Source organism: Muntiacus reevesi, chromosome 3, assembly GCF_963930625.1.
Source record: "Muntiacus reevesi chromosome 3, mMunRee1.1, whole genome shotgun sequence".
Taxonomy (NCBI): Eukaryota; Metazoa; Chordata; class Mammalia; order Artiodactyla; family Cervidae; genus Muntiacus; species Muntiacus reevesi.
The window spans coordinates 103,254,521-103,267,852 of NC_089251.1; the positions used below are offsets into that span (position 1 = coordinate 103,254,521).

Consider the following 13,332-nt stretch of genomic DNA (forward strand, 5'->3'; position numbering starts at 1 on the left):
GTCCCCTGTGGTTGGATGACCAGGGATGTGAGTTCTTTTCTGGCTGCTGGCTGGGGCTGCCTCCCAGGCCTGCAGGCCACCTTCAGGGCCCCCAGGCTCCCCACAGACCTGGGCCTGTGGCCTCTCCACGGGCAGCTTACAGCCAGGCACTTCGCTTCTCCCAGGCAGCAGGGGCATCCCTCTCTCAGCCTGCTGAGACGGAGCGGTGTGTCTGAGACAGTCCTGGGTGTGCTGTCACACCAGCTCTGTGACTTGGGTTTGTCGGTTTAGCTTTGTCTGTGGGTTAGAAGGAAGCCTGCCTGCCAGGGGTGCGGATTATGCCCTGGAGTGGGTCCCTGGGGTCGCGTTCAGGCCTGTCTGCCGCAGTGGGTTTGATAGGCTTAGTAAAACTGTATGAAATAAGAGTAATTAGCTCAAAGCACTTTCCTCGGGTAAAGAGCATATAATCCTTTTTGGCTCTTAGATCTCTTTTTGCTTTGTAATTCCAACCTGTGTTCTGGAGAGTTAAGGGGGCCAGATCAATAAGGTATTACTTCTTATTTGGAATCTTTTTGCTTTTCTTGTCTGAGTTGTATGACCCGCGAGGAAGAGTGAAGAAAGTAGGGATGAAAGCAAGCATGAAGTCACGAGGCGTGAAGGAGGGAGGGGAGCAGGCATGAGGTTTCTTTGCACGCAGAAGTCAATTCTTCTCATAGGCGGTGTTATGTGAATGCATAAACATTGCCTTATACATTTTGGTGTAATTTTCCGTTCTTTTGTTTATCCCAAATCTTTTGTTTATTCCTCTAACCAGTGACCTCGAGAAGGGAACGGCTTCCCGCTCCAGTGTTCTTGCCTGGATAATCCCATGGACAGAGGAGCCTGGCGGGCTACAGTCCATGGGGTCACAAAGAGTCGGACACGAGTGAGCAACCGATGCTAACCAGTGGCATAAACCTCCCTGATTCCCGCTCTGAAACCATGCTCATGCTCTCACGTAGATCCTTTCATATGTTCCCATCACCTCAGAATCATATAGAGACGTCTCTCAAGTGTTTTCACATTCCTAGGTCATCACTCATCCAACAGTACTTTGTGGAAGTCCTTCTGTACCAATAGCTACAGCTCTGGTTCATTCTTTATAGCAACTGGGCAGTATTCCAGAGCCTGGGTGTCCTGTAATCTTGTTGGCTGCTCCCCCATCGATTGTCATCATTTCCTGTTTGTTGTTATAGTAAGTAGCGTGAAGATAAACACCCACCCCCATGCACACCCTTCGGTTTTATCTCTCTGGCGCCGGATTCCGGGAGCTGGATCGCCAGGACAAGGTTTGTGCACTTGTAGCTCCGGGAGCCGCTGCCGGCTTGGTCTGCCCGGAGGCTGAGGCACTTTTGCCCCAGTAACTGGAAACTCATCTTTTCCCTGAACCCCGCCAGTGAGACTTGCTACTGGTCTTGCTAGTTTTGCCCCAGTTGCGAGTTATGAAGCGACAGCTCGTCATTGCCTTTGACTTGCGTCTCCCCCACCAGCAGTGGATCTGAGCTGCTTTCTCCCCCACGAGCAGTGGATCTGAGCTGCTTTCGTCTGTTTGGCCGTCTGGACGCAGCCGCCTGTGAGTTGCCCGTGTGAATCCTTTGCTCACTTGTCCCCGTCGTGCTGACTTCTCCACTCCCTGTTTCATGTAGGTATTAACCCTCTTCTGGCCTCTGCGGAGCAGTACTTTTTCAAGAGATGCTGCATTTTCTGTTAACTCTGTTTGTGGTTTCTTTTGCCATACAAAAGTTTAGAGTTATCATATAGTTAGGAATGCTTGTCTTTTTTAAAATAATTTTCTTAAGATTTTCGGTGTGGGCCCTTCTTAAAGTCTTTATTGAATTTATCGCAGTATTATTTCTGTTTTATGTTGTTTTTTTTGGGTGCAAGGCATGTGGGAAGCTAGATCCCTGAACAGGGTCGAACCTGTACCCCTGCGTTGGAAGGTGAACCCTTAACCCCTGGACCACCGCCGAACTCCCAGGAGTATCTGTCTGTCTGTCTGCGGTTTCTGGGTCTCCATGGTCGTCTTTGGTTGAGAAGGCTTCCTCACCCGCCCGTGTTTGCTTCCTTTTCACGTCACAGTAAAGTCTAAGAAGCATCTGTCAAGGGTACGACCCAAGCCAGGGGGAGACCGGGGGTAGAGAAGAGGCGTTGCCCCCCCTGAGGGAGCCCGGCGTCCCCGGGGAATTACAGAGCGGAGCCCAGGTCAGGGGCTCAGGAGGGCTGCTCCCTCCGCTCAGAGCCTCCGGTGAGGCCTCAGGGTGCGGGGCTGCCCAGGCCCAGTGCCCTCAGCCCTCAGAGCAGACAGGTGGGGCCTGGAGGGGCCCAAGCCCCCAGGAAGGTCGCTGCCTGCCGTGGGCAGCCGCATCCATGGACCCCACACGAGTATCATTTTCTCTATGTTGGATGTCGTGGGGTTGCCTTGGCTGATGCTTTGGGGATGGTGGCTGAGTTGGCCAGGTGAGGAAGGGGGTGCAGGTCCTGGGGGGCAGTGGGAGGGTGCGGCAGGGGGGCCCTGGCCGGTGGGAAGAGGGGGGTGCAGGGGAGGCTAGGAAGCTGGAGAGGGGTGCCAGGATCAGGCCTCAGAAGGTCAAGTGCAGAACAGGAGGAGGCCCAGAGCTGATGCCCAGTGTCAGGGAACGTGTGGGGAGAGAGCTGAGCAAACGTGACTTCTGTCTGCTGCGTCCGTGTTGCAGGAGCAGGGGCTTGCCAGCCGGCCTCCTGGCTTGCCTCGGGCATCTCAGGGCTCCTGGTCAGTGGTCGCCAAGTGGGCTCTGTGGATGCCCAGGAGGGTGTGAGAGGAACCACGGAGAGTGGGAGGCAGAATTAGAAGTTCAGTTCTATTTATGTCCTCCTCCCTCCTCTCGAGGTGTATTTCTGTGCGTTTAATGATGTACATAAAATTAAGAAGGCAGAGCATGGTTGTAATGATAAACATGCACACGGGGACGTGACGCACAGTCACGACTTTGGAGCACATCGATCTCCGTGGGATGAGTGACTGGCCATCCCCAGCAGCCCCAGGAATGAGAGGACCCCCGACACAGAGGGGAGGGCTGTTCGCGTGGCTGGGGAGATGGAGAGTGACTGCAGGAAGGAAACACCTCCTCCCCCAGCCCTGGAAGGCTGCCGCTTCTCATCTGTCACCTCCTCGGAGCAGCCCCCTTCCAGTCCCTCTTAGAGTTTATCTTAGCTTCTGTTTTCTTTTTCTTTAGAAAATCTTTTATAATTTTCGTTACTTGGTCTCTTTAACTTCTTGCCGGTGTCCCCGCTAGACTGTCAGGAGGCGCCCTGAGAGCGAGAATCAGTGTCTGGGTCCCGGGGGTCGCACAGGTGGTTCTCACTGCCATCCGCAGCCTAGTGGACGATGTATCGAGACGCAGGCGCAAACTCCGGGAGTCAGCGAAGGAAGGGAAGCCTGGCGTCCTGCCGTCCACGGGGTTGCAGAGAGCCGGGTTGGCTGAGTGGCCAGACAACAGCGGCAGAGGTGTTCTCCCTGCCCCCATCCTGTAGGTGAGGAACTTGGCCTCAGAGGGCGAGCCGCCTGCTCTGGGTCTCATAGCCGTGGGGCGGCGGGAGCAGGAGGCGGGGGCTCGCCTTTGTGTCCGAGCGTCTGACCCTCGCTGTCGGCTCTGAGCGGCCTGTCCGCAGCAGGGTGGACTGAGGCTCGCAGCTGGGAGTGCCCTGCCCGTGGCCACGCAGCTGGGACGTGGGAGAGCTGGGGTTTGAACTCAGCTCCGTGAGAGGCCCAAGCATCCACTTTCTGGTGAAGAGCTCCTTTACCAGAGAAAGCATCCTCTTTGCATCCTTCACAGCTGTTCCCTGTTATAAAAATGGATGTATGGTTGACTTGGGGCTTCCCCCGTGGTCCTGGTGGAAAAGAACCCGCCTGCTGGTGCAGGGGGCGTAGAGACGTGGGTTCGATCCCTGGGTCGGGAAGGCCCCCTGGAGCAGGGCACAGCAACCCCCTCCAGTGTCCCTGCCTGGAGAGCCCCATGGACAGAGGAGCCTGGGGGCCACAGTCCCTAGGATTGCAGAGTCAGGCCCGACTGAAGGGCTTGGCACACAACACATGGTCGGCTTGCTGTGCTGTTAGTCTCAGGTGTGCGTGTCCGCGTGTCTGTTATTTTTCGGATCTTTTTCCCTTTTGTGGTGGTGGTGGTTTAATTGCTAAGCCATGTCCCACTCTTTGTGACCCCGTGGACTGCAGCCCGTCGGGCTCCTCTGCCCTTGGGACTCTCCAGGCAGGAATCCTGGAGTGGGCTGCATTCCCTTCTCCAGGGATCTTCCCGACCCAGGGATCAAACCTGGGTCTCCTGCACTGCAGGCGGATTCTTTACCAGCTGAGCCCGCAGGGAGGCCCCCCTTTCCTTATAGGTTATTGCAAAATACTGAGGACAGTTCCCTGTGCTATACAGGAAGTCCTTGTTGGGTATCCGCTGTTTATATCTACATAGTAGCATGTATGTGTTCATCTCGGATTCCCAGCAGCTCCTTTATTCACGGTCACCTCGGGCTGTGGAGTCCCTGAGGTCCGTCGGGGGCACAGACGGGCTCAGACTGAAAGGCAGGCACCCTGGCAGACACCTCCCTGTGGGCAGGTGACGAGGAGGCCGGCTGGATCGGGCGCCCGGTGGAGGGCGCTGATTCGCGGGCACCAGGCCCCGGAGCCCGGCTGATTTGCCTGCTTGACGAGGAGGGTGATGTTTTATGCATGGCGCCTAATTTTGCCCCGGCAGTCTCTGGCTATATTTAACACCATTAATCATTATTGTTGGCTCCCAGGGGGATGGATCTCTGATTACTGTCAGAAACACATCACACAAGGAAGAGAGGGAGGAAAAAATAAGAGCTCGTCCCCAAGCTGGTTCTTCCGAGCTGGAGATGGGAGGCGTGCTCGCGGCCCCCTTCTTGCTACCATCTGTGAGGTTCGTGACTCGCGGCTCCCTTGGGTTGGAACCCTGCCCCTCCGTGGCTGGGCTGCAGCCAGGCCCCACGCCTCGGGACCCCACTTCTCCACATCAGAGCAGCTCAGTCGACTGAGGACAGCCGCCTCGGTCTGAGCTTGATGAAGGGGCAGCCACGCACTTACGGTGCCTGCTGTGGGCACGTGTCCCTGCCCAGGGCCAGGCACCACCCCCCACCCCCCCCACCCCCGCTATTTATAAGAACTATTTGAAAGTGATGTGATCCTGTGACTTTGCTTTCAGATATCTGGAAGCGTTTTCTGGTTGCATCAGACCCAAGCAAAAGCCTCATCTTTCTTTTTAAACTTTTTTATGCGTTTTCAGAAAAACCTGCTTCTGACCGTGCTGGGTCTTCCCTGCTGCAGTTGGCTTCCTCTGGCTGCAGCGAGCAGGGGCTGCTGTGTGCGGGCTTCTCTTGCTGAGGGACGCGGGCTCCCGGCGCGTGGGCTTCAGGAGCTGTGGGGCGCGGGCTTAGTTGCTCCGCGGCATGTGGGATCCCCCTGGACCCACATGGGATGGAACCCGTGTCCCCTGCACTTGGAAGTGGAGTCTTAACCCCTGGACCACCAGGGAAGTCCAGCCCCGCGTGTCTCATCATCAGGCAAACCTCCATGGAGGCCGGGTTGGAGGGCTGCGTTTGTTCTCTGTCCTTTCAGGCCTCAGGTGGGTGAGTGGCGTCGCACTCATCCGTCTCCACGGAGCTCCTACCTTACCTGCCCTGTCCTTCCTGCAGGGCCTGCTCATCCCTCCACCGCCTCTGTGCTGACACTGGGGCAGTGGCTCCCATCTCACCCCAGAGTCCACGGGGGCCTCTGTTGAGCGGTGTCCCCCTCCTGCTCGTTTATTCACGTAGCCGGTTAACCGAGGCGTGTTCGTGCCTTGTGGTTGAAGACGGGTTTGGATGTTCCCACCCTCAGTGCAGTTCCTCTGTGTTCTCTTCCTGGGCCTCAGTGTCCTCAGCTGAGTTTCGCTCTTTTCTGTCCCTTCCAGTCATTAAATCGTAGTCCAGTCTCTTTCAGAGCTGTGGGTCTTGTGGCTCATCTAAAGCTATTCCACTCCCGCCGCAGACTTCACGGCTTTCCCCAGGAGGTGGGGGAGGAAGGGCCTGCTCTCTGCGGGACCTGCCGGCTGCGGTGGGCGGGGGCGCCTGTCCTGCCGGGTGGGTTCTGTGCCCTCTGGCGGGCTCCGCCCTCTGACAGCACCGCCCGACACCCGCTGCTCGGAGACCGTCATCTCCTTGCCTGTCACCTTCCACGGCCGGCACGCTGCTGTCTGTAAGGCTGCCCTTCTGGACACAGCACGTCAGGAGCGTTCGTGTTTGGGGCTGGCTGTCCTGCCTCCTGGTGAGCCCTGGCAGGGGACAGGAAGGGGTGGTCTGGCCCAGGTTCTAGCGGTTACTTGTCAGCTGTCTGTTGACTCTTAGGGTACGTGGTCGTCCTCGTCTCTTGTTTTGGTTTCGGTGTAATCCCAGGCACCAGGAGAGGCCCCTCACGTTCTCTTCTTGCCGCTTTCTTTCTGATTTCTGGGATTATTTCCACTGGTTGGTGAGGAAATAGAAGCTCTGGGAGGTGCTACTCACCCAGGTCTCAGCAGCAAGTAGTGAGTGAGATTTGAACCCAGGTGAGGCTAACCTCAAACCCCTTGGTTAAAAGCCTGGATATGACTCTTGATTTCTTGGATTGGAATCTTGGCTCTGACATTTCCTAGATGGGTGACCTTGGACAGAGTTACTTAACTCTGACTTGGTTTCTTTAGCTGTAAAATGTGGATGACAATTGACAGTAATACCAAGGGTGGCTGGGAGGATTGAATACTCATGATTACACATCGCCCTGGCCCCCGTCCCGCACAAGCTCCACAGAGAAACCCAGGCCTGGTACTGGTTACTGAACAACAGTCACCATGTCGAGTGTGTTTCCCTTTTTGCTTTGTCTGTTAGGAAGCTCAGTCAGAGTGCTGCAAGTGTATATTGGCCTTCCTGATCTCATTTTGTTTTTTTCTACTTTTTTCTTTACAGTGATTTTTTTTTTTCCCATTGTGTCTTATTTCCTACCATAAGAACTTATATGACGTTTCCTAAATTCCTCTGTGAAGCTCTGGTTGCCGTTGGAGGGGAAGTTGAGGGTAATGTAAAGATTCTAGTTCTTCCTCCTCAGAGAAAGCGTCTTTAAAAACAGAACTACTCTTGTTGAAGAGGGTGGTCAGTGATACTAGAAGTTCCCTTTAACCCTTTAAAGACTGAAGCAGTAGACAATCTGCTGATAAGGTCTGCCAAAGATTACCTCATACATAGGTCCTTGTGTCCATTTACGATTAATGCAGAAAAAGCTCCAGTAAGAGGCTTAAACAACACAGAAGTTAATTCACCCCTAAGTTCAAATAGTTTAGAGGTGGATCTCTCCTGGTGTGGCACCCCGCTGTGTCGGGATCTGTCTTCCTCTATTTCTGCAGTGTAGTCATTTCATTCTCCAAGATACTCATGTTCCAAGGCCTGGGGCTCCAGCTGGCAGAAGGGAGAAGGGCAAAGGAGGACACAGTTTCTCCGCATTAAGGACCCTTCCTTGATGTTGCAGATAGACACCTAACCCTGTACTCCCGCCAGTTTCAGGACCACATCTAGCTTCAGCGAAGGCTGGGAAAGGAAGTCTTTATCCCACGCAAACCTAGGTTTCTCCAAGCCTTTATCTTCTACCAAAAACAGCCTCACCACCTGGCAGGGTTCTTGGGAGGATTAAATAAGAATGTGGTAAAATTTAACAGGTGTTCTGCACATGTAAATTTCCTTCTATTTTTAGTTTTCCTTTCCCTCCATTACTTGGGATTAAGAGGGAAGCTTTAGCTAACCCAGGAAAGATTTAGGAGCAATAAAAAAAAGAACACTCTTTGAGAGGGAAGGGCACACACACGTGAGTGCTGGGAGAGCGGATTCCCTTTGGCTCCAGTCAGTGAAGCTGTAAAACCGAAATGAAGAAGCAGGGTGTTCCCATGTGGACCACTCGTGTAGATTCGTGCAGAAACGGGGTCTGGACCTGATGACCTTGCCCACCCAGGATTCCCCAGATCGCTGTGATTGCATCCCTGAAAGTGTGCGGCGCTTGCAGAAGGTGGTCTGGGTTTGCACATTTGCGCGTGTGACTGTTTTCCAACTGGAGATGAGCTCAGGCAATCCCAAGACTGCGCAGCAAGCAGTGTGCCGAGGGCTGTGGTGTGGTGCAGCCCCCCCCCCCCCCCCCCCGCACCACCCTCTCCCCGTCCCTCAGGGGCCGTTAAGAGCTGAGCTGGTGAGTGGAAACCCAGCGGGCGGCTCGCTCTGTTCAGTGGAGTCTGCTGGGAGTGCAGCTCTTCCCTGGCACCTCACCGCGGCGGGGTGGTCCTGGTGGGCCCCCAGCTGCCCTGGCCGCTGAGCATGCCAGACCCACTCTGCTGGGCACGGTGTAATTCCCTGAGGATGGAGGAGGAGAGGAGGAGTGGGAGGGAGGTAGTTTTGGGGGCGTTTGACTTGATGGCGTGTGTGTGTGTGTGTGTTGGGGGCGTTTGACTTGATGGTGTGTGTGTGTGTGTGTGTGTGTGTGTGTGTGTGTGTTACACACAGCCTGGCACAGGAGATTGAAGAACTTTCCAACCTCCAGGCTCACACAGATAGCATGGGGCTGGTCTGGGATTCAAATCCAGGCCCAGCTGGCTCCAGGCACTGACAGTGTGGTTTTTTTGCAAGTTAAAAAAAAATTACTGGAATATAGTTTATTTGCAGTGAGACAGTCTGTTCCTCGATGTCCTCTTCTAACCCCTTCCAAGTGGACCCCTCTCTGCAGTATGATAGTGTGTTCCTGACTCAGCCTGAACCCAGAAGGACGGTTTAGATGCAGCTTGTTGGGCTGTTACCTTCTTGTCCTAGAGTCGGCTTGTCGGCCTCCAAGCTGGGACTTTCCAGAATGACAGAGTTGGAATATCTCCGGGACTCCGGGGGGCCAGGCCAGCTCCGAGGACTGAGGTGGAAGGCGGAGTCTACCCTGGCCACTGGCAGGAGCCTTCTGCTCTGGCCTCTCCAGAGTGTAGCCACGGGGCTCTCCCTGGCCCAGGGCCGTGGCCATCACTCTGGACCCCACGTTCCCCACCACAGGCTTCGAGCCTGGTTTGGGAGCCCCGCGACTAGGAAGCACTTGGTTCCCGGAGAAAGTGCGGGCCTCGCACCAGACCAGGTTGGAGGCACAAATCCCTGCTGCCTCCCTGATGGTCCAGGGCCGGGCCCCCAGCATCCCAGAGCCTCCGTGTCTGCACCCTCACAGGCAGGATGGCACCCCCTCGGGCTGCTGGGGGACTTGAGGCGATGGCTGAGCCCCGCGGTGGTAGGTGCTCCATGCGTCGAGGTCGTCAGTCGTAATGTTAAGGACTTCTGTCTCTCCTGTGAGGCTGTGGTTGCTTAGAGTTGGGCCCCATCCTTCCTGGAGCTGACCTAGTACCACATGGGCGTCTCCCAAGCCATGTTCTGCAGATACGAGCGTCCCGGGAAGCAGGGTCTGTAGTGAAACGTGTGTGAGAAATGCTGCATTAAACAGGTTCCAGGGTCCTCCGTGTGCCAGAGAGGCTGTCAGTTTCTCCAGGGGACACAGGGTGAGGGTGTAGCATTTCTCAGACTCACCAGACAATCAGACCTTCTTCTCATCCTTCCTGTGGAGCACAGTGTAGAGCATCCCTAAGAGAAGGTTCTGGAAACCTGAGGCCTGGGCGTGGCTCTGGTGGTGTCCTCCGCTTATTAGATGTGTGCAACCTCGCCAAGCCTCAGTTTGCTCATCTGTGAAATGGGAAGAGGGATCCTCTGCTTTCTGGGTGCTCCAAGGATTAAATGTTGGGACAGACATGAAGCTGTTACCACAGCACCAAGCGTGTTGTGGGTCTCCAGCCAGGGCAGTCTTATTACCAGCACAAGGGGGTGTGGGGTGGGGAGCAAGGCATCTTGAGTTGGCTTCAGAGGAGATGAGGTGGGACCTGGATTAATGAAGATGCTAGAATGCATGGGGTCTGGATGTGGAAAGGATGGAGGCGAGGGAGGAAGTTTCCCTCTCCCCATGATGGTTTTCTATGTAGCTAAATCCCTGGGTAAGTTCACCATCCTCCTCCTCTCCCCTCACGCGCTGCTCCAGGGGCACCTGGCTTCTCTTTGAGGAGCTCATAGAGTTAGCTCATTAGTCCAGCTCTGCCTGGAAGGCAGAGGTGCGGTTGCATCAGTTTGTAAGCCTGTGAGTTCTGCGGCGCAGCTGAGCCGCCTCGCCAGCCCGGCTCTGCCTTCCCTCTGGCCCCAGGCTCTGCCTTCCCTCTGGCCCCAGGCTCTGCAGGGAGAGAGCTGCAGGATGTGGCGTGCACTGTCACTTCACTCTGCAGACATTCACCACCTTCGAGGTGCCCGGAGCTGGGACACAGGGGACAGACGAGGTCCCCCAAGGAGCTGACATCTTGCGGGGAGCTGGGCAGCGAAGGTGCAGCTAGGATGCACAGCTGGGGTGGGGTCTGGGAGGGCAGAGGACCCACTTGATGTTGGGATGCAGGGCCTGGTGGACGGCATCCTGGAGGGGGTGCAGACTCTCAGAGGAAGACTCACAGCCGACCTGTGCGGAGTGCAGGGAAGGACAGATGAGAGACATAGACAGACAGACAGACAGGGAATTTTCCCAGTGGTCATGTACAGCTGTGAGAGTTAGGCCATAGAGAAGGCTGAGCGCCGAAGAATAGATGCCTTCGAACTGTGGTGTTGGAGAAGACTCTTGAGAGTCCCTTGGACTGCAAGGAGATCCAACCAGTCCATCCTGAAGGAGGTCAACCCTGAATCTTCTGGAAGGACTGATGCTGAAGCTCCAATCCTTTGGCCACCTGATGCAAAGAGCCAACTCATTGGATGAGACCCTGATACTGGGAAAGATTGAGGACGGGAGGGGAAGAGGGCAGCAGGGGACGAGAAGCTAAAACCCCAATCATTTGGCCACCTGATGCAAAGAGCTGGCTCATTGGGAAAGACCCTGGTGCTAGGAAAGATGGAAGGCAAGAGGAGAAGAGGGCAGCAGAGAATGAGATGGTTGGATGGCATCACCGACTCAGTGGGCATGAATCTGAGCAAACTCTAGGAGACGGTGAAGGCCAGGGAAGCCTAGCATGCTGCAGTCCATTGGAGTGGCAGAGTCGGACACAGCTTAGCGACTGAGCAACAGCAGCATGAGAATTATAGATTTGAAAGGCCCGCAGAGTTTTCTTGGGAGCTGTGGTTTCAAGGCTTGTTCGTCTGAGTCCTGCCCTAATTTCTACCAGGGAGATGAAGGCACGTGACTTTTCAAAAGCCAAAACCAATGCAAAAGCTTCTCCTGTTGCCCCCTGGGGCGAAGCCAGTTCCTGTCCTTCTACCACCTGTCGGGCGGCCTCACTCTCTTCGTCTTTTATTCCCGCACTCGGGTCGTCTTCCTTCGGCTCGGAACACACGTGCTTTGGCTGTTTTCCTTCTGCCCGAGGTGTATGTGTGGGTAAGAAGCATGTAGGCTTCCGTGCTGATTTCCATCACTGGTACTGTGCTGTTGAAGAGCGTGCTTCATTTAACTGTTTCCCTTCACCACTGTTTTAAAGATGCCTGTGCGGCGGGTGTGACCCTGGACAAGCACGCGTTTCACGGGCGCCTCGGGTGCTTGGTTGCTCGCTGAGTGGGCGTCTCCCTGAGCAGGGCTGCAGGAGGCGTCCTCGTGCAGCCCCGGGGCGTCTGAAGGGGGTGTGGACCCGGGAGGGGAGAAGCTGACACCGCTGCGTGCCCTTTGGCATGCGTCAGGCCCCACCAGCTGACTCTCTAGAAGGTCCCGGCGGGGCCGGGAGCAGCCTCTCCCTGCGTCCTCCCCAACGCTTGGTGACTTTCTGGTTCCGCTAACTGAAGTGTGCAAAGCATCTGCTTGCTCTCCTGTGTGTGCCTCGGATGTGTGTGTGGCCGAACACCTCTACGTGCTTGCTGGCTGTTTAATGACTGATCTGCCGGTCACCTCGGCGAATCGATTCCTCATCCAGTTTGTCCGTTTCCCTGTTTGGGGGGCGTTTTTCTTGTTGGTTTGTAAGAGATCCTTCCTTGTCACTTAGATGTTGCCAGTATCTTGTCCTGTTTTGATAGATTTCTGTTAAATGCGTCTGTGCTTTCACCGAATAGAAGTCTATCATTTTTATGTTCTTACATCTCTCACTCTCTCTCTTTTGGCCTTATGAATTGTGTGTATGCATGTATTTTTCTGTCCTGGTTTTAGAAGTCCTTCCCTATTCCAAGGCCAAAAAGATTCCCCCATGATTTCTTCCCTTAGCTTTCTTTATAGTTGTATTTTTAAAATTTGGGGCTTTAATCCGTCGGGATTCTGTTCTGTGTTCTGCGTGACCAGCACACAGCTTTACTTTCTCCCACGCTGTCCATCAGTGCCGCCCCTGCCCGCTACCACCCACATCCCGTCCTTTCGCCTTTGGTTTCTGGAACCACCTGCATCACGCTTTGATTTTCCATACCCAGAAGAGTCTATTTCTGGGCTCTCTCTTCTGTTCTGTTGGTTCATCTGCTTTGTATGTGAGCATCACAGCTGTTTTTATTACGGCACCTCTGGAATCTCTCTTAATCCCTCAGAGGCCAGATGTTTTTCTCTTCCTTTTTGAGATTGAGCACATAAAGGGCATTTTCTTCTTCCAGATGAATTTTAGAATTAATTGATCAAATTGTTAAAGAACACCTCACCGTCATTGTTATTGAAATTGCATTAAGTTTTTAAGATTACTTTGGGAAATTAGCATGTTAATAATGTTAACCTGACATTTAGGTTTCCTGTTATTTTTTATCTTGGGGTTTTTTTTTTTTTGGTTATTTAATAGTTTTAAACTTGCCCTGTTCAAGTCTTGGGCAAGCGGGTCAATTCCAAAATAGTTCATATATACATTTGTAATTTATTTATCTTTGGCTCTGCGGGTCTTCGTTGCCGCGTGGACTGCTCCAGCCGCGGTCCGCGAACCTCTGTTGCGGAAGCGTGCTCGGTGCGGAGCGGGGACTCGAGGAGCGCAGGCTTCGGTGCTTGTGGCACTCGAGCTTGGTAGATGCGCTCACGGGCTCTGGAGCTCTGGCTCAGTCGTGGCCCACGGGCTTAGTTGCTCTGTGGCACGCGGGATCTTCCTGCTCCAGGGATCAAACCTGCGTCTCCTGCATTGGCAGGCGGATTCTTTACCGCTGGGCCACCAGGGAAGCCCTAGTTTATATTCTTGATTGATAATATGAATAGTGTCTCATCTTCTGTTAAAACGCTTCTAGTTGGCTTATGCCAGTGTCGAAGAATGCTGATGATTTTTAAGTTTCTTGTTC

General features: G+C 54.4%; 1 protein-coding gene across 1 annotated transcript in view; it reads left to right on the top strand.

Moving 5' to 3' along the window:
• The first annotated feature begins 4,855 nt into the window (after nucleotides 1-4,855).
• ACTL8 (actin like 8) overlaps nucleotides 4,856-13,332 on the top strand; it is a 34,125-nt gene continuing 25,648 nt past the window's right edge. Inside the window, exon 1 of the mRNA XM_065927479.1 lies at nucleotides 4,856-4,943. The gene's annotated coding sequence lies outside the window, so the exon portion shown is untranslated. The remainder of the gene's footprint in view (nucleotides 4,944-13,332) is intronic.